This window comes from Gambusia affinis, linkage group LG15, assembly GCF_019740435.1.
Source record: "Gambusia affinis linkage group LG15, SWU_Gaff_1.0, whole genome shotgun sequence".
NCBI lineage: Eukaryota > Metazoa > Chordata > Actinopteri > Cyprinodontiformes > Poeciliidae > Gambusia > Gambusia affinis.
The window spans coordinates 14,398,621-14,418,372 of NC_057882.1; positions in this window are offsets into that span (position 1 = coordinate 14,398,621).

A 19,752-nucleotide genomic window follows, 5' to 3' on the forward strand; every position below is an offset into this window, starting at 1 on the left:
ACAAAAAACCAAACATTTATTTGCTACTTTGCCACACTATATTTGGAAAGTTTATTACTGCTTAGTCAGCAATGTATTTTGCCTCAATCGCAAACCTGATCTTTTTTTATTTTCAGCACAATGGAGAAACTACATAACTTCATGATTGAATCTGTATAGGAAGTTACTGTGGCTTTGCTGCCAAGAAGGACCCAGCAGGTGAAGTACCTACAATGTGAGAAACTCTGTTCATGTTCATTAATGGCAGGAGAAGTGAAACTCTTGTGTTATTAATCAGATCCTTTGTTTTCGACCAGGTTTTAAATGTGCGTTACGAAGGATGTTTGTGGTAGATTTGTTTGAAAAAAAAGATATAAAACTTCAGATAGCTCAGCAGTGAGATATTATCATACATGACAAAACCTTACAAAAATCTTACATTGCAACAGAAGGACATTCAGTATTCAGTTATGGCACATGAACTGACCAGCACATTACTGCAAGAGAACACAAAACTTATTGCAAGAGAATGCAAAAATATTGCATGTGACCAGAATGCAAAAGTATTGCATACTTATTACGGGGGAATGCAAAAGAAAAATATATCCCCCTTGTCCCCTAGGGCATTTCTTATCCTGGAATGTCTGATGATTGAAAAAAAAAAAAAAAGAAAAGAAAACCAACTAGTGCATTATTGCTATCAACAGGTATAATGTGAAACAAATTATCACATCAATGAGGGTTTCCCACCTACGTATACGCTCCAAATACCTCGCCTACTAATGATTCTGGGAACCTTCTGCAAGGAAGGTTTTTTACAAAGCACTGGCCAGGCTAACGTTCCTAATTCCTGTAAACCAAAATACCCCGCATGTCGTTTTGCGAGATAGATGGTCATATTTGATAATCTAAATTTTTGTAATGAAGTTTTATGATCGTGTACTATGGGCTTTTAGTCCCTTACGTTTAGTGACAAGGCTATGCACAGACAAATTACATCTAGATGCCGTCTTTTAATTTTAATGAGGCAAGCCACATGGTCTAATTTAAATGTCATATTCCTGCATGCTAAATTTACACCTTCTTTTCATATTTAGTTTGGGTTGTGCAGAAAGGCCTTTCAATCATAAAAGCCACCTTCCACTAGACTTGGCGCTTTAATTATGAATATGCTTTCAGGGCAAGGCCATCCAGATGTCTTTCGGCAAGTGGAAAGCCTTCTTCTCTCTCGTCTGGTGTTTGAATTCAGGATGTGAGATTCCTAAATGAAGCTCGGGGGGCTTTTTCCTCAATCCAATTACCATGTTAAGCAATTAGAGAGGCCCATGGTAATTTTTAGTTGAGGATATTTGAACTTAGATTTTGAAGCATATTACACAGCAGAATACTTGCAACAAGAGCTTTGCCAAACATAAAGGAATCAAATTTTTACTGGGCAGCAAAAGCAATAAAGGAGACAATATTTATGCAAACATGTGCTGCGCCATGGGTGTCCACTTGCAAGACGAGGAGAGGAGATATTGAAGACGGTAAAACAAGGTCTTATCAAAACCCTATACCGTCTCGCTATTCATCACCCCCATTTTCTATGTTCACTGTGCATAAGCTGATTAGTTTTATTCTATAACATAATGCTGTGAGCACAAAGTGGCTATTCCACCTGCACAATGCAAATATGATACCGTCCAATTGCATATGCTATCTGTAATATCATGCAGCGGGTGTTAAAAAGAGCGGAAAACTAATCAACTTTTGCACAATATACGGTAAGGCTCAAAGATTAGATGAGCCTTGTATACACTTACAATAAGAAAGAGTAGTATTGGGAATCCAGAGGAATAAAAACATAAGTTCTACCGCAGTTCATCTAATGGTTATTTGTAATATTCCTTTTCTCTCTACTGGCAGGTGGTTTTCCTTTTCTCTATTCAATAAACAGAACCTGATTTCATGAAAACACAGATGGTCACATGTGAATGTGGGCTCTTTAGTTCAACGATGCAGATAACACCTAATAAATGACCCAGCTGTTCCTACATCCTTAACCAGCCCAAGAAACCTTGTTGAAATGCTAGTACAACATTTTTGGTGGGTGGTGATCCAAGAGTCTTTCACCACCAAAGAAATCTAAAAAACATTGTAAAAAAATTTTTTAAATTACATAATTTGTTTTTGTGTATTCATGTATGGATAAATAGGCCAGAACCTAGACATATGGTGGTGTGAAATTCTTATGAAATAGATACAGGATGAAATATTCTGCTTTTATATTGCTACTGTAGTTGCACCAAATTAGCAAAAATGTCCAACAAGGTATAACTGCTTACTTCTGGTGCAAAATGGGAACAATTATTCCTGCTGTTGCTGCAATTTTGTTGCATATTTTTTATTATATTTATTTAAAAATTGTAAAAAATTTTCCAATTTCTTTGATACAAAGATAAAAGTAAATTATATAGCAAAAAGTCATACCATTCATTACATGGAACATTATGCTTTCTATCTGTTTCATATCTTTATATAGTAAAACACTGATAGGATTCTAAATTAGCTGGTTTAGCAAAAAGCGCAACTTAAATCCTCCGCACATGAAGACGAGCGTGGTATATTTTGTAAAGGATTAAGAAATAACGTGCGTCATGCAGTAGGTATGCCGGGCCAATATGGGGCGCTGTGACACTGGTAGAGAAAAACACAAGAAACAAAGAAAGATGCCATGTTTGTTAATTGTTAGTGAGGAGCACGCAGAACAGAGATAGAGATGGCACTAAGAAGTAATAATAATAAAAAAAGACAGAGCTCAAGTAGGCATAGGGAAACATAAAAACAACGTTTTTGAAAAATATTGTTTTTTCAAAATGTTGAAAACACTTTTTAACCCTGATTCAAAAATGATGCTGAATGATCCCAGGATGTCAAATCCGTGTGGGTACACCTGAAATGTCTCAGTATGTTCGGGGCTTCATAGTCAGGCAATCTGCTTTGAAAGTCTTGCAGTCACCTGCGTTACAGATGCATCTGTTAGCTTACAAGCTGTTGTTGGAAACTTAAAAAGAATGATGGTTGCTGCTTGTCTAGTTTTACAATTACTGCACTGTTTTTTTGTTTTTTGTTTTTGTTTTGTTTTTTATGACAAATACTTCTCGGGAGCCAGATTTTTATTTCTTGTATACATGGGAAAAGTAATCAGCCTTCTGCAAACAAGCTGACCAACAGCAACAGTTGGGGTTAAAAGAATTGAATCTACGCCCCACACAGCTGCAGAAATCTTGAGTCAGGATAAATAATAGAAATTACAAAAGAATACATGAATGACTTATTCTAAATTGATTGGAGATTCTTATAAAAATAAAAAGAAAACAACAAAGATTTGGTTTCCCAAAATTTTCGAAAACTACAAAAAAAAAAAAAAAAAATCACAGGAAGACTAATTAGCAATTCTTTATGAAAATCTCCTCTCATCTCTTTCTTTACCAACACATCATCTGCTGTATTTTGTCAGAGATTAAAAGCCCTCTGCATTCTTTTCAAATGCAACAAAGAGCACCTGAGCCCTGCTGGCTATAAATCCCAACACATGAGCTAACTCTTGTGCTCTTTTATTGCCTCCTGCCACTGTTTGATGTTGCTGATTAGCGCATCCCATTCCTAAATTATGTTTGCTTTAGTATTTATGTAACCTTTGCCTGAGCTTCCTCCTATGCTACATACCCTACGCCGCTGGTCTGTGACAAATCTGGGGATTTTAATACAACACAGCCGTAAAATGAAAGAAAACAACACATTAGCTTTACTTACAACATTTACAGAACAATAATTGGGAGGTAATTTGATTGCTTGGGTCCTTAAAAATAAAGATTAATTTACTGTATGTGTGCTGTCAGTGCCTGCTTTATTATAGTCACGCTCTCCGGGAGAAGATTAGATACTTAATATCTAGAGCTCAGGCTGCTCTGCACATGGATGAAATGTCCTTCTAAGAGTTCTTTACAGACTAATCCTTAACAGAAATATTATAATTAAATATTTGGCTCACATAGCCTGCTTTCCCTAGGCAATTTTCACTTTCTGCAGGTAGAATCTGCTCATTAAAGTAAATAAAAACAAATGTAAGCTTTAAGTAGCGATATATTAAAATATAAAACAGAGACTGAACACTATTCGTATAAAATCAATAGCCGTTTTTTAAATGATTCTAACGAAAAAAGTCCCCTTATGTCGGATCAGAGAATCTGCCGGCATATTGCCTCGCCCTAAAAAGAGAAGGCGTATGTCCACGTGAACAAATTTCATGAGACAAAAATATTTAAATTAGGCCTGAGTGCTGAAACGACGGATGAAAGTTGAGTACTTTGGATGGAAAATGCAGATGGCCCACGTCTCCTCCACCGTAGACCCTCTTTTCTCCGTCCACCCCCGGACCATGTTGCCTTCACACTACATTTCCTGCCACTGTCCCTTAAAACAGGCTGTACTGCTCAGAGAAAGAAGCTTTTAATTGCATTTTCATGTAGGTGTTTTCTGAGGGTGTCGTTCCCCAGGCAGAGGGAAGAGTGCTCTGAGACGAGCTTTACATGCTCAGCGGTGCAGTCAAGCCCCACAAGGGGAAGTGCGTCAGAGTCGAGAGGTGCTGGAAGTGCAGACAACCCTGTAGGGACACTTGAAAAAGCCATAACAGCCAGAGTATAAATAAATGCATGGGGAGAACATTTTTACTCATGGATGAAAAGCCTTTAACCTTTTGGTTTAGATGAGGGGAGGAATCATTCTTCGACATTTAACTTGAATATTTCTCCTTTCTTTTTACTGAATATTTTGTTTTAGCCTTTGCAGAAACAAAAGCTTCCAACACAGGCAGCCAGCTTTCTGCTGCCTGTGTTAGCTATCCTCAATCTAACAGCACATCAGTAATTTGAATTTGGATTATCCACAGGCAGACACGAACTCCAAGCAGCAGATCCTTTTGTTCCCGACTGTTTTTTTTTTTCCCCCTTTTCTTTGGTATTAGCGATTGCTCTTCGCTGTCCCTTCTTGTGAAGCCAAAAATGATTGTTTTAGATGCAATCTGTGATGCCACACTGATGTATAATTCATTGGGAAAAGGACAAAAAAGGAAACAGTGACATAACCAGAACAGTTGTTTAAGGGTAGGCTCAATCATTTGTTCAAAAGGAAAGTACTGAACAGAAGTTATCGGCTGGACATTGGTAGCACAACAAGATCTTGGGACATGAGACGTGGCAATTTTAGAACACCGCAATATTTCCTGTGAAGATGTCGGCATGTTATTTTATCTGCTAAAGTTAAGTCTGAGCTGTAACTGTAAGTCCCAAATCTTATTGTCAGTGCTTTTGAATTTTACACCCCGGTGTGTTTTTGTTTCAGACTTTCATTTTTAAGTAAGTAAGGCAATAGAAATAATGTTATCTGTGGAATAATTCTTTCTCTAACAAAATGAGCATTGGGAACTGCTACGAAGCCCTACAGACTCAGGGTAGTCAGGACAGGAGCTGTCTGTCCAGACTGGTTAGAAAAGGCTCAGATGTGGATCATTAGGTTAAAACCTAAAACAAAACTGGCTGCTCAAACTGCCTCTGGTCCTAATGCAGCCATGGTGGTCTGTTTTCCACCAGTTCTGAGAGATGCACATTTTACAACAGCAATAGATACATTTAGATACATGCTTATCTTGAAACTCATTTCAACACTAAATACCCAGATGTATATATAATGGTCTTGTAATTTACAACTGTTCAATCCCCAATTAAGTTATCATTTGTTTGTAGATAAAACTTAAAATATGTTTATATTTATAATAATAATTGTCAGTAGGGGATTATGAAACCTAAAAAAAAAAAAAAGAAAACAGTATGAAAAGCTAATCTACTGCCAGATCTACCAGATAGAGTATTACTACTGCTATTACAAAATTCATGCTCAGTATTGACAATAATAGTAATATTCGTAAAACCAGAGAAGGTACAGCAGGTCACCACAGTTCTAAAGTCATTACACTGACTCTCTGTATCTAGGAAGAAATATTTTAAAAGTATTTAATTTTTTAAAATATATTTTAAAATATTTGTGATTTTTTTATTTTTATAAATCACCAAATGGCTTAGAACCACAACACATTAAAGATCTGCTGTTGTATCAGCCTTCCAGAACACTTAGGTCTTCTGGTTCTCGCCTGCTCTGCATCCCCAGAACCAAAGAAGGAAATGCAGCATTCAGCTTCTATGCGGCACAAATCTGTGATGCATGAAATGTGGTACACAAATAAATATGATTGATTGTTTAATATGCATGCAGCAGGGAGTGTGGAAAGGGACAAAAAGCAAGTAAGAGACCCCTAAATACGTTTTGAGCAACAAATAAACTTGCCTCTGTAACTTCTGGTTTTCTAAGTCGCATTTCCAAACCCCATTCCTTCATTGGGTTTGTAAACATCAAAAGTAACCCAAATGAGACTGGTAAACATATTCCATATTAGCTTCTTTTTTTTAATAACAGTCATACTAATGCTAACCAAATTAACATTCAGAAATACAAGGGAGATTTTTTTGAAAAGCAGTTGAAATATATGCTGCTAGCAATTTTTCTTTATTTTCCCACAAAATTTTACATGGTGTACTTAGTTTATGAAAACATAGCCAATGCTCTCAGGATGAATCTAAATGAGACTAAACATACAGTGATTTATGAGACCTTGGGAATTGCTTTTGCAAAATATACATGTCCCTGACCATTTTGTGGGTTTTTACAATTTTATTTTCGCATAACCTTGGCAGTGTTTATTCAAATGGAATAACATTAGCTGAAGTTTTGTATTTTGGGGTGACTTCATTTTCAGTGATGTTTTTGTTGACTCTTTTACAGTATATGCCTTTTGAACTCAGTAAAGGACTCTTTGTCCCCTCTGGATTTTTTGAGGTCAACGACTCCTATTTAAAATGCACTTTTTGGGAACACCGCCTTTCTAATTTGATTTGTGCTGCTGTTTTTTTTTTTTTTTGTGTGTGTGTTTCCAGTAGTTGAAGTTATTTTCTCCGTTTTTTAGTTTCAGATGGAGGACAGGAAAAATAGGTTTGTCTGCCACTTTTAAAAAGCATTGAATTCATCCATATTTGCTACATGTAATAAAATAAAAATTATTATGCCAATCCTTGACAGAGTATTTTGTTTGTTTTAGGAACCCAGGTGGCGAACATAGCGAATAGTTAAAATTGGCTATGTTTAGAATCTGAAATTTCATTTATCCATGTGGTGAGTTAGATTTTATTGCTTAGTTGCAGTTTGTACTGTTGCCAAAAGATGATACATTACTTACTTATGGTTTAATTTCATGTATGTTCTCGGAAAGCATATGATCTGACAAAAGCCAACCCCAGAGGTGCTCATGTGACCTTTTCGGAAAAATAACTGCCCAGACTTGATGTAAGGATTTAATAGGGATTTAACAGCTACAGTAAACACCGGGCAGTTTAAAAGGTAATCAAGTCATTCCTATTTTTTTTTTTCCTATTTTTTCAATATTAGCGATGATAATTTAGCTACTCGAGCCCAGCATTGAGAGCTTTTAATCGATATGACAGAGATATTCAGCTCTGATGTTTTGACAACTGCGTCAGTCATTTTTGTTAGCATTTGAATAGCAAATTTAGCCATCAAAATAAACACCACAGCGACAGGCTGAGGTCGATCGATAGAACCGGGATGCAATAAATGGCTGTGGAATCCATGTACAGCTACTGAATATCAGTAGAGCATGTGAGCTTATCTAAGATTCCCTGGATAAATAAAGGCTAGAACATTGGTTTCACATCCATTGAAACAGAAGAACAGCTTCGGGCTGTACATCAATGTGACATCACAGATCATAGACGTGGATCTCTGCGGGCTCATTTATGAAGCGTGTACGTCTCAAAGATACATCCTAAAAACTGTGCAAAGCAGCTTCCAATCTTAGGCAGAGATTAAGAGTACATGAATGCACCCATACATGTCCTTAGAGAGAAAATGTCTTCAATACAGAAGAAATAAAAAAAATAAATAAAATAAAATAAAAAAAAAGAGGCAAGCATTGCAATATTTGCACAATTTAAACGTGTGCTTGCTGAAGTATATCAGGTCCGTTCTGTGTAACTAGACTGAATAGCATTTAATTGGTGTTCAGTTACTAGGTTTTTAATGAGTCTGATGAGATGGTTCTTTTGAACTGCAGCAGACAATTGGAAACTGAAAACGTGATGCAGTTCTGCGAATCATCAAGCGTATAATGCAGAGTGTAACAAATGTAGGCATTATATGTGCGATATGCCAAGAACTACATAAAAGACTTCTATTATCTGTTTCATTCTGTTCTTGTTTTCTGCTTTTACTTGACGGTTTTGTACCTTTCACAGACAGGGAATGGGAGCGTAATGTCAAAGAGCACGGGAAATTTTAACTAATTCTAAGCCATGTGCGGATACAGTATTAGTATTATGTTATGAACTCCTTCAAACAAATGAACAGAGTTGAAAATGGGATTTTTATGGTTGAGCATTAATAATGTAAATGTACTGCAAAATTAAGCATTATTGAATTTCTTTTTTCTATATGGACAGACACTAACATATTGAAGATCTTAGAAGTGGAAACATTCTGTATGGAAATGATGTTATTCTCTTGATGATTGATGTTATTTTTCTTAATGCTTATAGTTGTTTTTTTTTAAAAACGATATACAATAATGCGCATTAAAAGTCCTTCCATTCTTCCCCTTTGTTTTTTCTGTCTTCCATTAATATCTAATTCACTTCTTTATTTGCTGTGTGTTTGCTTATTTTCATCCTTGTCCTCTTTAGCTGCCTGTCTGCTGGGTTTTTCAATGCTGTGCATAATGATGACAGTAAATGAATGCATTTTAAATTTTAAAATGGGCATAAAGGACTCAGAATATTGGACATTTCAGTCTAGAACAGAATTTTTAATGCAGAAACCCTGTGTGACTGCTTTATGGATATCTAGATAAAAGTGCAGCTAAATGAGTTGTTCATGCGGAAACTGAGATGCCCTTTCAGAAAACCATGGGTTTGCAAATGCTCTACATGCTAAATGTCATTAATATCTGACCACACCCAAGTCTCATGCTGCATGTGACAGGCAGAGGTTTGATCTGGGACGATACAAAGAGATTTGCAGTATTTTTTATTTTTTATTTCCATTGAGGGCACACTGAAATATTTTTACATCAAAGTGAAGTTGTGGCTATGTACAAAAAAAATAAAAATAAAACAACACAGAGGATGAATTATGCTTGTGTGCTTTAGGTATAGAGGATTAAGACATGGGATGGTGTTTTATAAAAAGAGGACTAAATTAGAATAGAAGTAGAGCAGGAGTATGATGAGTAAGATAGAGCATGTAGGAGAGTGTGAAAGTGTTTTGTCACAAAAGCATAAGTATAGGCAGTTACATAGCAGATAGCATTAAGTCTAAATTCTCCCACTTTTGTCCTCTCCATCTGTTTTCTATATCTGCTGCATTCTTTTAGGATATTCACATTTTAGATAAGCTGTTTTTTTTAAACATTTATCTTAGGTTATTAGAATAATTCAATGCACGGTGTGTGTTTGTAATAGCATAACTTAATCTTTTGTCTGTGTTCTACACTATATGCATTTGTTAGAGGAGGATATACAGCGTAAATGTCAGCTGCCATGAATTAATTTCTCATTTTCTTTGATATCATCTTAAGAAAACAAACTGAATATTGAATCTTTTATGGAGTTAGTGTGCTAAAAAGGTTTTACCTGTGCATCTCTGCAGTAGGTTTGGGCATTTATTGAGTTGTTTTGATTTTGATTTATCATCATCATGATAAATTCTAATTGTCGACTGCAAAAAAAAACAAAAAAAAACAAAAAAAAACTGACAGTATGATCAGAAATTTTATTTTGTTTTTTTTCCCCCTGTGATTATTTCTACGAGTGTATCAAAAAATTTGAAATTATGATTAAATGCAGTTACTGTGTGCATTACAGTTATATAACTCACCCCTTTTAAAGTAAGTGGTTTCAAGAATGATATTTGGAGTTATGTCGCTTTATTTCTGTGCCATGCAGTCACAGTTATGCATTTACCTAAAAAAAAAAATAAAAAAAATAAAATAAAATCTGTACATAATTTTTGTTTTATCGTCTTTATCGTTATTACTATCATTACCACAAAAATACAGCACAAATTGACTAAATATGTGAAAAATATTTTTAAAACACTTGTCAGAAAAACAAAAAAAATTATGTAACTAATCATAGCAGCAGCAATGTTTTGGAGTATGTCATAAAGCATAGCGTAATGTCATCTGCTCAGCCAATCACATCACACGCCTTCGTCCCAGCCTACAATCACCCGTCTTTTCCATAGCTCCTCTAATCATCAGGCATCACTCTCTTAATAAAGTCCAGCATCCTCTCTGCACCGGCTCGTCGGCTGAGCTTCAACACACTGTCACCCCCTTCTCCACTTTCAGCTCCCTACTTTTTCAGGTTCCCTTCAGTTCTTCGCCATCCTCTCCACCATCACTGTCTGGGCCTTGGGGGGGAAAAGGTCTCTAATCCTCATCCACAGCGACTCATCCTCTCTGACGCCACATCTTCTGCCAGGGTCAGAGAATATTACAAGTCAAATAAACTTCCCAACAGCTTCTGAGTCTTCCCAGGTTAAATTATGATTTGGGAATGACTTTATTTGTTCACAACTTTTAGTTGGGCATTCCCCAATTCTCAAAATTAAAGGAATGCCTAAACTAAAGACTTCAGTTTGTCATAATCCATATATATTAGATGAAACAAAGATTAAAATTAAAACCAATAAAATAAAATAATAAATTGCAGGAATAATATTTCACAGCATAGATGCAGGAGATTATGGCAAAAAGATTTGGTGAAGTTTTAGTTATATATATTAAAAAAAAAAAAAAAAAAAAAAAAAAAAAAAAAAAAATTAAAGAAGTTCATTGCCATTTTATTTGCTCACAATATTTGTATTACCATTTAATGTCAATAATGATAGAAAAATAAAGTAAAAATTAAAGTGCAACTGTTCCAACTACACCAAAGCCTGAATGTACTTCAGTTTATGGGATAAAAAAGATGGAATGTTTATTCAACTCAAGATATTCTACAAAACATGAGATGAACTAATGGATGAGTATTATTTAAGAAAGAAAATATAGAAATTAGAACTAATAATTAGATAAAAAAATATATTTAAGGAGGGATGAGAATCTTTGTGTTCCCATTTTTGTGTTCATTCATGTTTCAGTTTTGCCTGAATTTGTAACAATAATTATAAAATGTCTATAAAGTATTTAAAATAAATAAACAAAATAGAACTTACTTTTATGATCAGTTACTTGTTTTGTTATCTTTAATATGTTATTGTGTAAATTACAACGTTAATTCTTTTTCAGTTTAATATAAATTTTTTCTTATTAGAGACCAATTTTAAACAGAAATACTCAAAAATGTGTTTATGCGAGACACAGTATTGGCTTCAAAAATTAAACGCATTGAATAAAAATCAAAAACGCATCCACAAAAATTTAGACCACCACTTTTAAAGGCATACTTAAAGCTTTTTACTGGTGCTCACAGTGGATGCACTTGATCATTTTAAAATAAAATGAACAATTATTCTGTTTTTTTTTTCATCATTTAGAAATTTTTCTTTTCCTAACTTACTGTTTTTTTTCCCCATCAGTTCAGAAAATGTTCTGCAGTTTAGAGATGATTTCCTAGGGGATACAGATAAAAACAAAACAAAACAAAAAAAAACTATTCCAACCGTAACATGTTGGTTATCCAGCTTCTCTCTAATGCTGTGCTTCTTTTCTTCAGATACAGATTTGGTTTACCAATGTTATCTGTATTGACAGCCTTAATATTATTCTTGGCCAATTTATTTCATTGTTTTGATCTTGCAGTTGCTGAATTGCCCATGTACGTTTCAGAAAATGTCGAAGTACTGCGGTATAATGAATAACAATGCTGTTCTCAGTGTGCAGTCGGAGCTGTTCGCTGCTCTTGTCGACGAGCTAGCATGCTTTTCAGCCTTTGATGCTTGCATAAGAAAAGAAAATGAAGAAAAAAAACCCCAAAAACATAATTTTGTTCTGTTTGTGTGCCATGAAAGGTATTCCTTCTGTTTTCACAGGATGATCCAGACTCCTCATTTTCTTTCCAGTGTTAGTGAGAACAACTGTGTTGAGCAAAAGGTAATAAGTTTGTGTCTTAATACTGGATATTGTAAACAAGTTGCAGAGCCTGAGTATTAAACACACTCATGCTGTGTTGCCTCAGTCATACCAATTTAATCCAAAGGGATTTTTATATTTGTACAAATAGCAAATGCTGAGGGAGACGGCACAAATAACCTTCGCAAAGCCCTTAGCCAGGGGGCAAATTTTGTGTTAAACAGTTTTAAAACGCTTATGGCACAGTGCATGTGATAATACCTCATATTATATCCCCGATTACCGTTTCTCACCAGATCTTCTTACTTTTTTTTTTTTCCCCTTTTCTGCCTGCCTCGCCTGCGGGCTCTATCATTCCTTCAGATTCTATCTGATCATGCTCTAACAACAGCCAGGAGCAAAAAAGTCAGTTTTTTTGTTTGTTTTTTTGTATGATTTCCTAAATTAAAGCTGGACATGAATATTTCCTAACAAAAGATGCTCACAGCCTGCTATATGACAGTACATACATATATATATATATATATATATATATATATATATATATATATATATATATATATATATATATATATATATATATATATATATATATTTATTTTTATTTTTTTTGTCTTACCTTTTATGTATTTTATACTTGAAAATCTTAGCCAAGTGCTCAAGCTTCCACCATCAAATCTAACAGATTAAATTGAGTTTGTTTCTTGTTTTTTCCTTTAGACCCTGAATTTGTTGTTTATGGTTAGGGAATACAGCAAGGACGAGCAGCTTTTAGCTTCTTCCCTTCTCCCAGACCATCCAGAAACTGAAGTAAAACAGCACAGGGGTTGTTTTTCAGCTAAGGTTCATAAACAGAGTCAGGATTTTATCAAAGAAGAAGATTCTGTTGTTTTAACTCCCTTATGGCTAAAACCATATACAGGAGAGGAAGTCTGAGAATGCCTTTGCTTTGTCTACGAGAACTTTTTAGTATCTGGCAATTCCCCCCCCCAATAATATTGTGTATTTTTTGTCTGTCCTATTACAGTTGCAAAGGCAAGAAAAAAAAAAACATGTTAAATCTTGTCTGGTATATTAGGGTATAAGTGAACCCAATAACGTAGCCTAATCAGTTCACTTCTGAGCTCCGCTAGCTCTTCCAACAGTAAACAGTCGGATTTTGTGTGAGTTTTGTAAATCAAGGACAATCATGTGTTCTTGTGCTTTTCTCATCTCATTTGAAAATGATCCATTTGGGCTCACAATTAGCTGATGTAGCTAATTGGCTGATAAGGCAGACTAATACAGCATTACCTCTGCATAGCTTTTCACTACTCAGGATGTACACACTTTTCCATAAGCCCATGATGATATGAGCTCATTCAGCTACAGGTAATGGGACCACTACTAATTCTGTGCAGTACTATCAGCACAGAACCTCTCTTCAAGAAAAATGCTTAATAACCCTTTAAGCCTCTGGAATGGTCTTCAAATGCCATGACCTGAACCTGATTGAAAAAAAAAAATAAATAAAAAAATCAATAAGTATGCATAAGAGCAGGACTAGTGCCAGGAAACCAACAAATTCAAATGAATTCAGGTGATCCTGGCAAGAAGAAACTAAAATTCTGACAAGGTGTAAGCTGCTCAAAGACATTTCACCTAATTAATGAGGTTACATTTATTCATTTGAGCCTGATTATTTAGCCTCGACATGGACTAGAATTATTTGCAATATTTTGCATTCACACTTGTGCAACTATTACTGTGTTCACCACAACCTGGAGAAACAAATGGCTAAAAAAATAAGTCCAAAGTTAATGGCAGCCATGCCAAAGATGAGTTTATGTAAACATTTTGACATCTGACAACAGCCGTATAAGGTGATATATATACCTTCTATATGTCACCTTATATAAAAAAAATCACTAGATTTTAATGAAACTAGTGAGTTTTAACTCTTTTTAAAGTTACAGAATGTCATTTTTATAAAATTTCTTTGGTGAATGTTTTAGTTTTGTCGTTAATAAAATGGAAAACTGTTAAAAGTCAGCTTTGCCATCGTGTTGCAAAAAATCTGAATTATCTGTGGCTGCCTTCTAATCTAATTTATGCCAGAGTGATTGATGAGTTTTAATTGTTTAATTGTACCATACTGCACACCTGAGCTAAACCATTTGCCCTTGTTGTGCTGCTACTCTTTTTTTTTTTGCCACTTAATTTGCCACCTGTCTGTTGGAGAAACACTGCCACTTAACACATAAAGTTTATTATCTCTCCCGAGCAGTCTTGTACTTGTAAATGTGACATTTCGATTCTGTGATACTCATAGAATGCAAAATGACAAATGGTAAAGCCTCCTCAATAGGCACAGCCAAGTGCATGCAACAGAAACATTTATGTCTTGACAACATCTATAAATGTTGCTTCGTGACATGAACTTTGCTGATCAGATGGCAGAAATCCCCAAAAAGCAAATGCAGTTACAGCTACAGGAAGTCTCTGTAGCTCTGTATCAGCTTGTAGTTGCTCAAGAATATTGAACACACATATAAAGACAAAAATCTGTCATGGTCTCTGATCTCCACTGTCACTATTGCAATTATCCTATGGCTTCAGTAAACAAAGCCTTTACCTAATGCAAAAACAGGCATAAGTCAGTATCAGCTGTCTACAACATTAATAGCAATGACTTAAAAAAATCACGCATGCCATTTTGACAGAAATTAAAAACAAACACGAGTATCTTGAGCTGATTACTTGCATTTAAACACACAGGTCACAGATTTCCTTACTACGACTTAAACAATATGACACTGACTATTACAGCTATATGAATGCCTTCTTTACCATTTGGGGTTACTTTTACCTTGACACTTAGTTTTAAGCAAAACTAGACAGAATAGACCAAACATCAAATAACTTTGTTGAAGTCTCCAAGTGCTTATTGTCTGAAATATTACACTTTATTGTTCTACTGTGTAGAGAAAAACAGCATTGCCTTGCAAAAGATATGAGAATACTTATTTGTTTTTCTACACAATGACATACTAAGTTTTTTTTTTTAAGCCATCTGACCAGCAATAAGCACTGACAGGTTTGAGAGGGGCCACACTACGCACTACTCTACAACCAGAGAAAGCTCTGCTCATTCTTTCTCTCGAGTGTCATTAACAGAATTTTGACAAAGCAGCTAAACCTGCTAGCATTCTTAATCGGGGCGTCATTTCTTCATCCCCATTCCCACACTCTGTGGAAGATAAAAGGACTGGTGTGATTATTTCTTCCCATTCAAGGTGCAAACACTGATATTACTGAAATCAGAAAAAACACTTCAATACTGGTAACAACCCTCTGCCAGCATGAAAATGGATGAGAGAAAACTACAGAGCGGAAATTACATATAAGCTGCCTAAGATAAAACAGGTAGACGGAAAGAAAAGCAGTGGTTTACTGGGTTAAGTTACTTACAAGTAGAGGCTAAATGCCTGGAAGAACAACAATAACATCAGAAAGCCTGGTCGGTGAACTGGCAGTACATAGAGCCTAATAGGGGAAATGAAAGCAGGTAAGTATGAAAGCAGGAGAGATCAGGGTTGCGGATGACTAGTCTTTTTTTCTGCTTTGGGAGGTTTTCGACCGGGTGAAATGACCTGAACGTAAGTGGCAGGCATGATAAGCGCTGGCTGAGTTCTCTAAATAGTAAGGAAAGGTCTTACAGGGCTTCCTTTCTGTTTTTCTTCTAGTAAGACACAGCAGACAACCTTTAGCACACTGAAATGACAAAGACAATAGAGTAATAATTGAATAATTCCAAAGAGATAAATTGTATAATTGCAGTGTTATTTGTGAATAACTCAAGAAGCTGGACAAACCATTAAAGCAGACAGAGCACTGTTTTATAAGGTGTGAAGGAATAGCTCCTTCTCCTTTTTCTTATTGAAGTGGAGCTGAAAGCACATTTTTGCAAAGACACCTTCCTGCTAATCAGTATTTTCTCTAGACAGTGCGCAGAGTTACCCATTATGTCGATCATCTTGTACAAAATTCCCCCTTCCAGGGCTCCAATGCAGTTTCTCAACTCAGGGCACAAAGCCAGCCATCCTTCCTAGTCTGTCTAGCTCCTTTGAGTCACTGACTCTGATCTTGCTGCTCTAAACGACGCACGTATAGCAAACTGCACTCTCTCAGCACAGACTTCACTGCGATATTCTGCTACAAACAGTGAAGGAGCTAGGCTCCCTCCAGAAGCAGAGGATGTTCTGTTTTTTGTAGGGAGTCTGTTACATTCCAAGTACAACCTGTTTCATCACACAAACAATCACATGTAGTCCCTCGCCATCTATACCTCTTTTCACAGGACGGAAACAGTGGCGGGGTTAGGTCCTCTGTCTTGTTCGCACTAACGATGAGATCATTCTTCCATCATTGTGCCACAAAGCACTCAACCTTTCACAGATCCCTGCCCACCACCGGCACACCTCTCTGATGCAGAACCTTTTGAGTATTTCTGCAAAAGACGAGTGTCGTAGCAATGCGGCAAGTCGAGGGCTTAAAGAGCAAGTACAGTAATGAGATGTATAGCAACTATGATCCAGCTAACATTGCCTGAATTGCTGCAATTCAACTGCAACATTTTATCCTCAGGCTCGAATTAGCATAAAACTAACAATATTTCCTGCATGCAAGATTTGATAAACTACTCTGTTGATTTGGACAGGTTTCAGAGTAAATTAAAACAATTCTACAACCAAGAAATGATGCGCACCAGAATTTGTTTTGGCTTATTTACTTTTACTAATGCCTCAGAGGTTTTACCTGTTTATTTTCTTCAATCCGATTTTTTAAAGCATCATCATCTCTATGAAAGCAAGCATTCTGCTCTCCACTTTGACACAGAAAGCAATTCAAGCAACGTCTTCCAGTTAAGAAAGTCACAGTTTTCTTTCACGAATCAACAATTACAAACCACAAAATGAATACTTTGACCTCCCTCCTGTGTATTCATATTTGCAACATGGGGACTATTTTGAAATTTATTGTGATTATGAAGTTATGACTATTAGTTTGTTGTGAGAGTTTTTTGATGTTGGGAGTGTTTCAATACAATCTTTTATCTATTTTCAGATCAAAAAGACTGATCTGTATTATCTACAAGATCTGCTCCCTTTTTTTGCTTCTTACTCACACTTATGTGTCAAATTTGAGTAATTTTGTTAGAACAGCCACTCCTCGGACGGTTCAACACTATTTAGTGTTTACCTCATTTGTGGATTAAAAAAAAGACATAAATTTGATAATTTTTCTAGACTGATAAGACATCAAAATCTTTGTCAACAGATTAGTACTGTACACTGTTGATGTTATGTCAAGAACAAAGGGCTGATTTCTTCACATGTTGAAGTAATTTTTTTAGATGCAAATGCTTCCTTTGCTACAAATGTTCAATTGTACTCTAATGGAATGCTGTTATTGCATTTTAGGCAGTTAGATTTTTATTTTATTTTATTTTTTTTTACTTAAAAATGGAAATGAATAATTTGTTCATTCACAACCTTTGTTAATGTATTTCTAATGTTGGATTAAAAAGGCTGAAGTGGTTACATGAAACACTTTAAAATGTGACTTTTTTTTTAAAATCTGATTGATTAATCATCAAAAGAATTGATACAATAATTGATTAAAATAACCATTAGGTATAACCCCATATTTCATGTTGTCTTGTATTTCTCTACATCAGGGCACAATGTGTTGCTGTTTAAGATCTTTTAATCAATTTCATTTTGTCAGGTACATTCTAGCCAGGTTATTTGTTGATTCAACCGGTCAGGCAGTGGGTAATGAAACTGAATATAAAAATGTGATTAATTAAAAATAAATTCATGATCTAACAAGTACCTCAAATTGGTTGCTATTCAGGCACTGAATGTACCCGAGGTTAGACTCTTGCATGACTTCAAGCTTTAACTTGATTACAATTTTTCAGTTGCGAATAATATCAATATTCTGATATATGGCTGTGTGTGCCTCATCCATTTATTATAACAGTTCTGTTTTAATAAACCAGAACGGTTTTATTAGTAGTTCTGTTCATAAAACAGAACAACAAAGGGATTTATTAAACAGATAGATAAGTAAGATATATTTTTACTCTAACTATCGTGGGCCACCAATATCTCAGTGGCCCACGAGATGTGATAGTGTTTACAAAACCTAATGAAATAGAGCAGGATGATCATACGTTTTTTTTTTTTTTTTTTTTTTTCCATAGGTATTAAGGGAAATTTATTCCAAATCCACAAAATGTTTCATAAATAGCAACGTGTCCCAGGCAAACCACAGCTGCTCCTTACTTTATTAGACTGACCTTTAGTTTACACATTAACTAGTGATTATTTTATATATATATATATATATATATATATATATATATATATATATATATAAAGAGAGAGAGAGAGAGAGAGAGAGAGAGAGGTGTTATTGATGTCCTCAGCATCAATAACACAGATTGATGCTGAGATTGATGATAGAGACTAGAACCCCAAATGAAACACAAGATGCAGGTTTTTTTTGTTTCTACTTTTGAATTCTATGGTTTACGACAGTATGCAGCTGACAGCATGTACTGTTCCAGCATGCAAATTTCTATGTCTGCCTTAGCCAACACCAGCATGGCATTCACTGTCTCCAAACAACTGGGTTCCAAGCACATTCTATGTTGTTTTAATGACTCATGTTCTCTTTCTCCACAGTATACTTTTTCATTAGCTTAACACTGACACTATTCACTTAGCTACAACCTTGCCGTTACTTAACAAATGAGCCATTGCAAGCTCTTCTTTGCTTTTGTTTAGTCCTCAGTCCACTCCTTGTACACCTCCTCCCATTTATTACATGAATTTTGCTACACAATACTATTATAAAAAAAAAAAAAAGTTATATCTTGGAAAGTCATGGTGTCACCCTATTCAGCAAATCAACTAAAGAAAAAAAAACCTACAAATATTTTCTGAGCCTTGAAATGGTCTCACAGTCTGGGTCAGTAGGCTACACAATCATGGGGAAGACTGCTGACTGGACAGGTGTTCACCAGACAATCGTCAGCGCCCTTCGCAAGGATAGGGAGCCACAAATGGCTACGAATCATTACTGCAGCAGCTGGTTGTTCACAGAGTTGCTGTATCCAAGCATATTCATTGAAAGTTGAGTGGAGGGAAAAAATGTGGAAGGAAACACTGCTGCTGGAGTTGCAGGTTTTAGAAAACACTGAATTACAGGTTTTCATAATCTGTAAGCTTTAATTATAAAAAAGGCAAGAGCTAATTAAATATTTGAAATATTTCCTGCTGTATGTAATTAATCTATAATTAATTTCTTCTGAAATGTGGTCCAATAAAATAAGTAAGTTTTTTTAATGATATTCCAGGTTTTTGAGATAATAGTTGATTTTCTTTGTAATGGCCTTTATTTTAAATTGAGATCTCAAAGGACATATACATACGTTCAAGTAGCTGTGGATACTGAACTGTAGGCGGAGCAGGAATCGAACC